The 10,898-nt window shown below is 41.3% G+C and overlaps 1 pseudogene; it reads right to left on the reverse strand.

Moving 5' to 3' along the window:
- Positions 1-238: 238 nt before the first annotated feature.
- On the reverse strand, positions 239-10,253 carry LOC114892140 (annotated as a pseudogene).
- Between the last annotated feature and the right edge of the window lie 645 nt (positions 10,254-10,898).

The raw sequence follows: 10,898 nt of genomic DNA on the forward strand, positions 1-10,898 counted from the left end.
AGAAAATCATGACCTTATTCTTCAAAGTATTTTTCAAATGCAACAAAATTCCCTGCTGGTATCCTATGTAAAGGTAATCAGCCCTACATGGGCCTTTTGTTGGGATCAGCAACAAAGTCCTTAAAGACCTTAATCCCAAGGCCAGTAATTACAACATGACTATGCTTGACGGAAACGTTCAAGAGATGCCTTGTTAATGGCTGTAGCAAAGCTTCCACCAGAACCAAAAGAAACATTTTCAACGCTCCATTTTTGTTTTTTGCTTCACACCTTCCACAATCTCTTTAAAGGTGTTACATCTGCAACATCCCCTTGACTAACTCTAGGGTAAGGGGGCAGCAACTTGCAGCTCATTGAGTTCTCAGTAGCAGGGAAATTCGTACCTAAAATATCATAGTCTTTAATACAGTATTAAGAAGATTTCAAAAAACAGCTATGATTATTAGTGGTGCCTCTGCACACTTTGGAAACATTAAATGTCTTAGATCCTTACCCTCTATTATCTCTCACACATTATAAATGTTATAGTTTTTGCAGACTACAAATCCAGGCGCTGATAAAAAGTTTCTTTATGTTCAGAAACATCTTTTTTATGGTCTTCACCTCAAGCTATTATGGTACTGTGTTCTGCCACTAGAACAGAATAGACTAGAACAGGATCTTTTGTTCCATAGCATTTTCTTTTTAAACATCTTTATTGGAGAATAATTACTTTACAATGCTGTGTTAGTTTCTGCCTTATAACAAAGTGAATCAGATATACATATACATATATCCCCATATCTCCTCCCTCTTGCCTCTCCCTCCCACCCTCCATATCCCATCCCTCTAGGTGGACACAAAGCAATGAGCTGATCTCCCTGTGCTATGCAGCTGCTTCCCATTAGCTGACTATTTTACATTTGGTAGTGTATATATGTCCATGCCACTCTCTCACTTCATCCCAGCTTACCATTCCCCCTCCCCATGTCCTCCAGTCCATTCTCTACGTCTGTTTCCTTATTCCTGTCCTGCCCCTAGGTTCTTCAGAACCTTTTTTTTTTTTTTTTAAGATTCAATATATATGTGTTAGCATACGGTATTTTTTTTTCTTTCTGACTTAACTTCACTCTGTATGACAGTCTCTAGGTCCATTCACCTCAAAACAAATAACTCAATTTTGTTTCTTTTTATGGCTGAGTAATATTCCATTGTACATACATGCCACATCTTCTTTACCCATTCAAATGTCAGTGGACACTTAGGTTGCTTCCATGTCCTGGCTATTGTAAATAGAGCTGCAATGAAGATTTTGGTACAAGACTCTTTGAATTATGGTTTTCTCAGGGTATATGCCCAGTACTGGGATTGCTGGGTCATATGGTGGTTCCATTTTTAGTTTTTAAAGGAATCTCCATACTGTTATCCGTAGTGGCTGTATCAATGTACATTCCCAACAACAGTGCAAGAGTGTTCCCTTTTCTCCACACCCTCTCCAGCATTTATTGTTTCTAGATTTTTTGATGATGGCCATTCTGACTGGTGTGAGATGATATCTCATTGTAGTTTTGATTTGCATTTCTCTAATGATTAGTGATGTTGAGCATTCTTGCATGTGTTTGTTGGCAATCTGTATATCTTCTTTGGAGAAATGTCTATTTAGGTCATCTGCCCATTTTTGGATTGGGTTGTTTGTTTTTTTTGTTATTGAGCTGCATGAGCTGCTTATAAATTTGGAGATTAATCCTTTGTCAGTTGCTTCATTTGCAAATATTTTCTCCCATTATGAGGGTTGTCTTTTCGTCTTGTTTATGGTTTCCTTTGCTGTGCAGAAGCTTTGAAGTTTCATGAGGTCCCATTTGTTTATTTTTGTTTTTATTTCCATTTCTTTTGGAGGTGGGTCAAAAAGGATCTTGCTGTGATTTATGTTATAGAGCGTTCTCCCTATGTTTTCCTCTAAGAGTTTGATAGTGTTTCACCTTACATTTAGGTCTTTAATCCATTTTGAGTTTATTTTTGTGTATGGTGTTAGGGAGTGTTCTAATTTCATAGTTTTACATGTACCTGTCCAGTTTTCCCAGCACCACTTATTGAAGAGGCTGTCTTTTTTCCACTGTATATTCTTGCCTCCTTTATCAAAGATAAGGTGACCATATGTGTGTGAGTTTATCTCTGGGCTTTCTACCCTGATCCACTGATCAATATTTCTGTTTCTGTGCCAGTACAGTACTGTCTTGATTACTGTAGCTTTGTAGTATAGTCTGAAGTCAGGGAGCCTGATTCCTATAGCTCCATTTTTCTTTCTCAAGATTGCTTTCGCTATTCAGGTCTTTTGTGTTTCCATACAAATTGTGAAATTTTTTTTTCTAGTTCTGTGAAAAATGCCAGTGGTTGTTTGATAGGGATTGCATTGAATCTGTAGATTGCTTTGGGTCGTAGAGCCATTTTCACAATGTTGATTCTTTCAATCCAAGAACATGGTATATCTTTCCATCTATTTGTATCATCTTTAATTTCTTTAATCAGTGTCTTATAATTTTCTGCCTACAGGTCTTTTGTCTCCTTAGGTAGGTTTATTCCTAGGTTTTATTCTTTTTGTTGCAATGGTAACTGGGAATGTTTTCTTAATTTCACTTTCAGATTTTTCATCATTAGTGTATAGGAATGCAAGAGATTTCTGTGCATTGATTTTGTATCCTGCTACTTTACCGAATTCATTGATTAGCTCCAGTAGTTTTCTGGTAGCATCTTTAGGATTCTCTATGTATAGTATCATGTCATCTGCTAAGAGTGACAGCTTTACTTCTTCTTTTCCGAGTTGGATTCCTTTTATTTCTCTTTCTTCTCTGATTGCTGTGGCTAAAACTTCTAAAACTATGTTGAATGCTAGTGGTGAGAGTTGGCAACCTTGCCTTGTTCCTTATCTTAGTGAAAATGGTTACACTTTTTCACCATTGAGGATGATAATGGCTGTGGGTTTATCATATATGGCCTTTATTATGTTGAGGTAAGTTCCCTCTGTGCCTACTTCTGCAGGATTTTTATCATAAATGGGTGTTGAATTTTGTTGAAAGCTTTCTCTGCATCTATTGAGATGATCATAGGTTTTTCTCCTTCAATTTGTTAATATGGCGTATCAGGTTGATTGGTTTGCGTACATTGAAGAATCCTTGCATTCCTGGAATAAACCCCACTTGATCATGGTGAATGATCCTTTTAATGTGTTGTTGGATTCTGTTTGCTAGTATTTTGTTGAGGATTTTTGCATCTATGTTCATCAGTGATATTGGTCTGTAGTTTGCTTTCTTTGTGACATCTTTGTTTGGTTTTGGTATCAAGGTGATGGTGGCCTTGTAGAATGAGTTTGGGAGTGTTCCTCCCTCTGCTATATTTTGGAAGAGTTTGAGAAGGATAGGTGTTAACTCTTCTCTAAATGTTTGATAGAATTCGCCTGTGAAGTCATCTGGTGCTGGGCTTTTGTTTGTTGGATGACTTTTAATCACAGTTTCAATTTCAGTGCTTGTGATTGTTCATATTTTCTATTTCTTCCTGGTTCAGTCTCGGAAAATTGTGCATTTCTAAGACTTTGTCCCTTTCTTCCAGGTTGTCCATTTTATTGGCATAGAGTTGCTTATAGTAATCTCTCATGATCCTTTGTATTTCTGCAGTGTCAGTTATTACTTCTCCTTTTTCATTTCTAATTCTATTGATTTGAGTCTTCTCCCTTTTTCTGTTGATGAGTCTGGCTAATGGTTTATCAATTTTGTTTATCTTCTCAAAGAACCAGGTTTTAGTTTTATTGATCTTTGCTATCGTTTCCTTCCTTTCTTTTTCATTTGTTTGTGATCTGATCTTTATGATTTCTTTCCTTCTGTTAACTTTGGGGTTTTTTTTTATTCTTCTTTCTCTAATTGCTTTAGGTGCAAAGTTACGTTGTTTGTATGAGATGTTTCCTGTTTTTTCAGGTAGGATTTATTGCTGTAAACTTCCCTCTTAGAACTGCTTTTGCTGCATCCCATAGGTTTTTGGGTCGTGGTGTCTCCATTGTCATTTGCTTCTAGGTATTTTTGATTTCCTCTTTGATTTCTTCAGTGATCACTTGGTTATTAAGTAATGTATTGTTTAGCCTCCATGTGTTTGCATTTTTTACAGATCTTTTCCTGTAAGTGATATCTATTCTCATAGCGTTGTGGTTGGAAAAGATACTTGATACGATTTCAGTTTTCTTAAATTTACCAATGCTTTATTTGTGACCCAAGATATGATCTATCCTGGAGAGTGTTTCATGAGCACTTGAGAAAAATGTGTATTCTGTTGTTTTTGGATGGAATGTCCTATAAATATCAATGAAGTCCATCTTCTTTAATGTATCATTTAAAGCTTGTGTTTCCTTATTTAGTTTCATTTTGGATGATCTGTCCATTGTTGAGAGTGAGGTGTTAAAGTCCCCTACTATGTTTGTGTTACTGTCGATTTCCCCTTTTATGGCTGTTAGTATTTGCCTTATGTATTGAGGTGCTCCTATGTTGGGTGCATAAATATTTACAATTGTTATATCTTCATTTTGGGTTGATCCCATGATCATTATGTAATATCTTTCTTTATCTCTTGTAATAGTCTTTTTTTAAAGTCTATTTTGTCTGATATGAGGATTGCTACACCAGCTTACTTTTGATTCCCATTTGCATGGAATATCTTTTTGCATCCCCTCACTTTCAGTCTGTATGTGTCCCTAGGTCTGAAGTCAGTCTCCTGTAGACAGCATATATATGGGTCTTGTTTTTGTATCCATTCAGCTAGGCTGTGTCTTTTGGTGGGAGCATTTAAACCATTTACATTTAAGATAATTATTGATATGTATGTTCCTATTCCCATTTTCTTAATTGTATTGGGTTTGTTATTGTAGGTCTTTTCCTTCTCTTGTGTTTCTTGCCTAGAGAAGTTCCATTAGCATTTGTTGTAAAGTGGGTTTGGTGCTGAACTCTCTCAGCTTTTGCTTGTCTGTAAAGGTTTGAATTTCTCCATCAAATCTGAATGAGATCCTTGCTGGGTAGAGTAATCTTAGTTGTAGGTTTTTCTCCTTCATCACTTTAAATATGTCCTGCCAGTCCCTTCTGGCTTGCAGAGTTTCTGCTGTCAGATTAGCTGTTAACCTTATGGGAATTCCCTTGTGTGTTATTTGTTGTTTTTCCCTTGCTGCTTTTAATATGTTTTCTTTGAATTTAATTTTGATAGTTTAATTAATATGTGTCTTGGCGTGTTTATCCTTGGATTTATCCTGTATAGGACTCTCTGTGCTTCCTGTACTTGATTGACTATTTCCTTTCCCATATTAGGGAAGTTTTCAACTATAATGTCTTCAAATATTTTCTCAGTCCCTTTCTTTTTCTCCTCTTCTTCTGAGACCACTATAATTCAAATATTGGTGCATTTAATGTTGTCCCAGAGGTCTCTGAGACTGTCCTCAGTTCTTTTCGTTCGTTTTTCTTTATTCTGCTCTGCAGTAGTTATTGCCACTATTTTATCTTCCCGGTCACTTATCCGTTCTTCTGCCTAAGTTGTTCTGCTATTGATCTCTTCTAGAGTATTTTTGTTTTCATTTATTGTGTTGTTCATTGTTGCTTGTTTCCTCTTTAGTTCTTCTAGGTTCTTGTTAAATGTTTCTTGCGTTTTCTGTATTCTGTTTCCAAGATTTTGGATTTTCTTTTCTCTCATTATTCTGAATTCTTTTTCAGGTAGACTGCCTATTTCCTCTTCATTTGTTAGGTCTGGTGGGTTTTTACCTTGATCCTTCATCTGTTGTGTGTCTTTCTGTCTTCTCATTTTGCTTATCTTACTGTGTTTGGGGTCTCCTTTTTGCATGCTGCAGGTTTGTAGTTCCCGTTGTTTTTGGTGTCTGTACCCAGTGGCTAAGGTTGGTTCACTGGGTTGTGTAGGCTTCCTGGTGAATGGGACTAGTGCCTGTGTTCTGGTGGATGAGGCTGGATCTTGTCTTTCTGGTGGGCAGGTCCATGTCTGGTGGTGTGTCTTGGGGTGTCTGTGGCCTTATTATGATTTTAGGCAGCCTCTCTCCTAATGGGTTGGGTTGTGTTCCTGTCTTGCTAGTTGTTTGACATAGGGTGTCCAGCACTGTAGCTTGCTGGTTGTTGAGTGAAGGAGGGTCTTGGTGTTGCGTGGTGATCTCCGGGAGATTTTCGCTGTTTGATATTACATTGAGTTTGGAGGTCTCTTGTCGAACAGTGTCCTGATGTTGGCTCTCCCACCTCAGAGGCACAGCACTGGCTCCTGGCTGGAGCACCAGGAGCCTTTCATCCGTATGGCTCAGAATAAAAGGGAGAAAAAATAGAAGGAAAGAAAGAAAGAGGATAAAATAAAATAAAGTTACTAAAATAAAAAATAATTATTAAGAAAAAAAATTTTTTTGAGTAAAAAAAAAAAACACGAACGGACAGAACCCTAGGACAAATGGTGAATGCAAAGCTATACAGACAAAATCTCTCACAGAAGCATACACATACACACTCACGAAAAGAGGAAAAGGGGAAAAAGTAATATGTCTTTCTCCCAAAGTCCATCTCCTCTATTTGGGATGATTCGTTGTCTGTTCAGGTATTCCACAGATGCAGGGTTCATCAAGTTGATTGTGGAGATTTCATCTGCTGCTCCTGAGGCTGCTGGGAGGGATTTCCCTTTCTCTTCTTTTTTCGCTCGGCTCCTGGGGTTCAGCTTTGGATTTGGCCCCGCCTGTGCGTGTAGGTCGCCTGAGGGTGTCTGTTCTTTGCTCAGACAGGACGGGGTTAAATGAGCAGCTGATTCGGGGGCTGTGGCTCACTCAGGGCGTGGGGAGGGAGGAGTACAGATGTGGGGCGAGAATGCGGCGGCAGAGGCCCGCATGACGTTGCAGCAGCCTGAGGCGCACTGTGTATTTTCCGGGGGAAGTTGTCCCTGGATCATGGGACCCTGGCAGTGGTGGGCTGCACAGGCTTCTGGGAGGGGAGGTGTGGATAGTGACCTGTGTTTGCACACATGCTTCTTGGTGGCGGCAGAAGCAACCTTAGCGTCTCATGCCCGTCTCTGGGGTCTGCGCTGATAGCCGCAGATTGCACCCATCTCTGGAGCTCCTTTAAGCGGTGCTCTTAATCCCCTCTCCTTGTGCAGCAGGAAACAAAGAGGAAACAAAAAGTCTCTTGCCTCTTCGGCAGGTCCAGACCTTTTCCCGGACTCCATCCCGGCTAGCCGTGGTGCACTAAACCCTTCAGGCTGTGTGCACGCCGCCAACCCCAGTCCTCTCCCTGCGATCCGACCTCTGAAGCCTGAGCCTCAGCTCCCAGCCCCCACCCACCCCAGAGGGTGAGCAGAGAAGCCTCTCGGGCTGGTGAGTGCTTTTCGGCACCGATCCTCTGTGCGGGAATCTCTCTCCTTTGACCTCTGCACCCCTGTTGCTGCGCTCTCCTCTGTGGCTCCGAAGCTTCCCCCTTCCGCCACCCGCCGTCTCTGCCCACGAAGGGGCTTCCTAGTGTGTGGAAACCTTTCCTCCTTCACAGCTCCCTCCCACTGGTGCAGGTCCCGTCCCTATCCTTTTGTCTCTATTTATTCTTTTTTCTTTTGCCCTACCCAGGTACGTTGGTAGTTTCTTGCCTTTTGGGAGGTCTGAGGTCTTCTTCCAGCGTTCAGTAGGTGTTCTGTAGGAGTTGTTCCATGTGTAGATATATTTCTGATGTATCTGTGGGGAGGATGGTGATCTCTGCGTCTTACTCTTCTGCCATCTTCCTCAGCCTCAGCTTTTCTAGTTGTTTTTGGTGTCTGCCCCCAGTGGCTATGTTTGGTTCAGTGGGTTGTGTTGGCTTCCTGGTGGAGGGGACTAGTGCCTGTGTTCTGGTCGATGAGGGCGGATCTTGGGTTTCTGGTGGGCAGGACCACATCCCATGGTGTGTTTTGGGGTGTCTGTGCCCTTATTATGATTTTAGGCAGCCTCTCTGCTAATGGGTGCGGTTGTGTTCCTGTCTTGCTAGTTGTTTGACCTACGGTGTCCAGCACGGTATCTTGCTGCTCATTGAGTGGAGCTGTGTCTTTTCCCTGAGATGGAGATCTTGGGAGAGCTTTTGCCGTTTGATACTACATGGGGCCAGGAAGTCTCTGGTGGAGAAATGTCCTGAACTCAGCTCTCCCACCTCAGAGGCTCAGGCCTGAGCTGGTGCACCAAGACCTTGTCAGCCACACAGCTGAGAATGAAAGGGGAAGAAAAAGAAAGAAAGAAAAAAGAAGAAAACTAAAATGAAATAAAATAAAATAAAAGTTATTAAAATTAAGAATATTAAAAATAAAAAAATTAAAAAGTAATAGAAAAAAAAGGAAAGAAAGAAGAGAGCAGCCAATCCAAAAAACAAATTCACCAGTGATACAAGCACTAAAAACTATACAAAAAAAGAAAAGATGGACAGACAGAACCCTAGGTAATTGGTAAAAGCAAAGGTATACAGACAAAATCACACAAAGAAGCATACACATACACACACACAAAAGGTGAAAGATGAAAGAAAAAAATATATAGATATATTTAAAAAAAGAAAGAGAGCAACGAAATCAATAAATGTACCAATGATAATAAGCTCTAAATACTAAAGTAAGATAAACATAAAAGCAGAAACAAATTAGATGCAGAAAGCAAACCCCAAGTCTACAGTTGCTCTCAAAGTCCACCACCTCAATTTTGGGATGATTCCTTGTCTATTCAGTTATTCTAGAGATGCAGGGTACATCAGGTTGGTTGTGGAGATTTAATCCGCTGCTCCCTTTCTCTTCTTTGTTCGCACAGCTCCTGGGGTTCAGCTTTGGATTTGGCCCCGCCTCTGCATGTAGGTCACCCTCTGGGGTCTCTTCTTTGCCCAGACAGGAGGGGGTTAAAGGAGCAGCTCCTTAGGGGGCTCTGCCTCACTCAGATTTGGGGAAGGAGGGATACAGAATGCAGGGCGAGCCTGCAGTGGCAGAGGCCGACGTGATATTGCAACAGCCTGAGGCATGCCTTGTGTTCTCCCAGGGAAGTTGTCCATGGATCACGGGACCCTGGCAGTGGTGGGCTGCACAGGCTCCCCGGTGGGGAGGTGTGGATAGTGACCTGTGCTTGTACACAGGCTTCTTGGTGGCTGCAGCAGCAGCCTTAGCTGTTCATGCCCGTCTCTGGTGTCTGTGCTGACAGCCGCGGCTCACGCCCGTTTCTGGAGCTCATTTAGGGGGTGCTCTGAATCCCCTGTCCTCTAGCACTCCGGAACAATGTTCTCTTGTCTCTTAGGCAGTTCAGACTTTTTCCTGGACTCCCTCCTGGCTAGCCGTGGCACAGTAGCCCCCTTCATGCAGCCAACCCCAGACCTTTCCCTGGAATCCGACCTCTGAAACCTGAGCCTCAGCTCCCAGCCCCCGCCCGCCCTGGCGGGTGAGCAGACAAGCCCTTTGGCCTGGTGAGTGCTGGTTGGCACTGATCCTCTTTGTGGGAATCTCTCCGCTTTGCCCTCCGCACCCCTGTTGCTGCGCTCTCCTCCGTGCCTCCGAAGCTTCCCCTCCGCCAGTGAAGGGGCTTCCTAGTGTGTGGAAACTTTTCCTCCTTTACAGCTCCCTCCCAGAGGTGCAGGTCCCATCCCTATTCTTTTGTCTCTGTGTTTCCTTTTTTCTTTTGCCCTACCCAGGTATGTGGGGAGTTTGTTGCTTTTTTGGGAAATCTGAGGCCTTCTGCCAGCATTCAGTAGGTGTTCTGTAGGAGTTGTTCCCCATGTAGATGTAATTTTGATATATTTGTGGGGAAGATAGTGATCTCCACGTCTTACTCCTGTGCCATCTTGAAGGTACCCCCTCCATAGTATTTGTAATTAAACCAATCCCTGCTACTCTATATTTTCCTTTGAAATTAACCAAGTGAGCAGAGGCTCCAATGCCAGCAGTCTCTTAAAAAGAGACTCCTCTGTAGCCAAAATCATGTAACTTACATACAGGACCATCTAGGTTATTGGAAATTTCTAATAAATATTTGGCCAATATTTTCTTCTGCTCTCTAGCATTTGTGACCACTGTTATTGGATATTAGGACTGAACAAGAATAGTCTCAATCCAGTTTGTTAGCAAGTAACACTGTGAATCTGAGTTTTCTACTGTGAAGAGAAACTTCCTCTGAGAATGACAGAGCCTGCAGGAGCAGCTTTTATTTCTATTGGAAGATGTCCATCATATTTCTCAAGAACGTAGTTCTATCCCTTTTCATGAAAGACATCATCTGGAAAGTTCATTAATCTTTTATTCTGCAATGTCTATTCTGTTGTTCATCCTATCTAGTGAATTTTTTATGTAAGCTCTTGTAATTTTCATCTTTATAAGTTTGATTTGGGTCTTTTTTTTTATCTTCCACGCTTCTACTTAGCACATCCAGTCTTTCTTCCAATGTGCTAACTCTATGGAGTATCTGGTGTGCTGGCAACGTTCTATTTCTTAACCTGGCTGGGGGATACTTGGTGTTTGCTTTACATTATTTGGTAAGTTTTCCATTGATGTTTTTCATACTTTTCTACATGTATATGATATTTCAAAATGAAAATTAGATGGTCCAAGGAATCATATTAGCTCCACAGACATTCAAAATCCAACCGGTTACCACAAACTTCACCACTACTACCCTGATCCATGCCTCCGTCATTCATAAATTTGTTAATAGCAAAACCCAACCCACCAGACTTCCTCCTTCTGCTCTTGTCTGCTATAGTCTACTTTCAGCTCAATGGCTAATGTCTTTCTTTTAAAATACAAGTTCAGTGATGTCATCCTCTGCTCAAATCCCAATGGCTTCCTATCTCAATCAGAGTTAAAGTCAAACTTTTTATGGTTTACAAAGGCTTAGATGATCGGGCATCCTCTTATCTCTCTGACTCCTTTCTTAA

Source organism: Monodon monoceros, unplaced genomic scaffold, assembly GCF_005190385.1.
Source record: "Monodon monoceros isolate NGI ecotype Baffin Bay Population unplaced genomic scaffold, NGI_Narwhal_1 Super_Scaffold_12, whole genome shotgun sequence".
NCBI lineage: Eukaryota > Metazoa > Chordata > Mammalia > Artiodactyla > Monodontidae > Monodon > Monodon monoceros.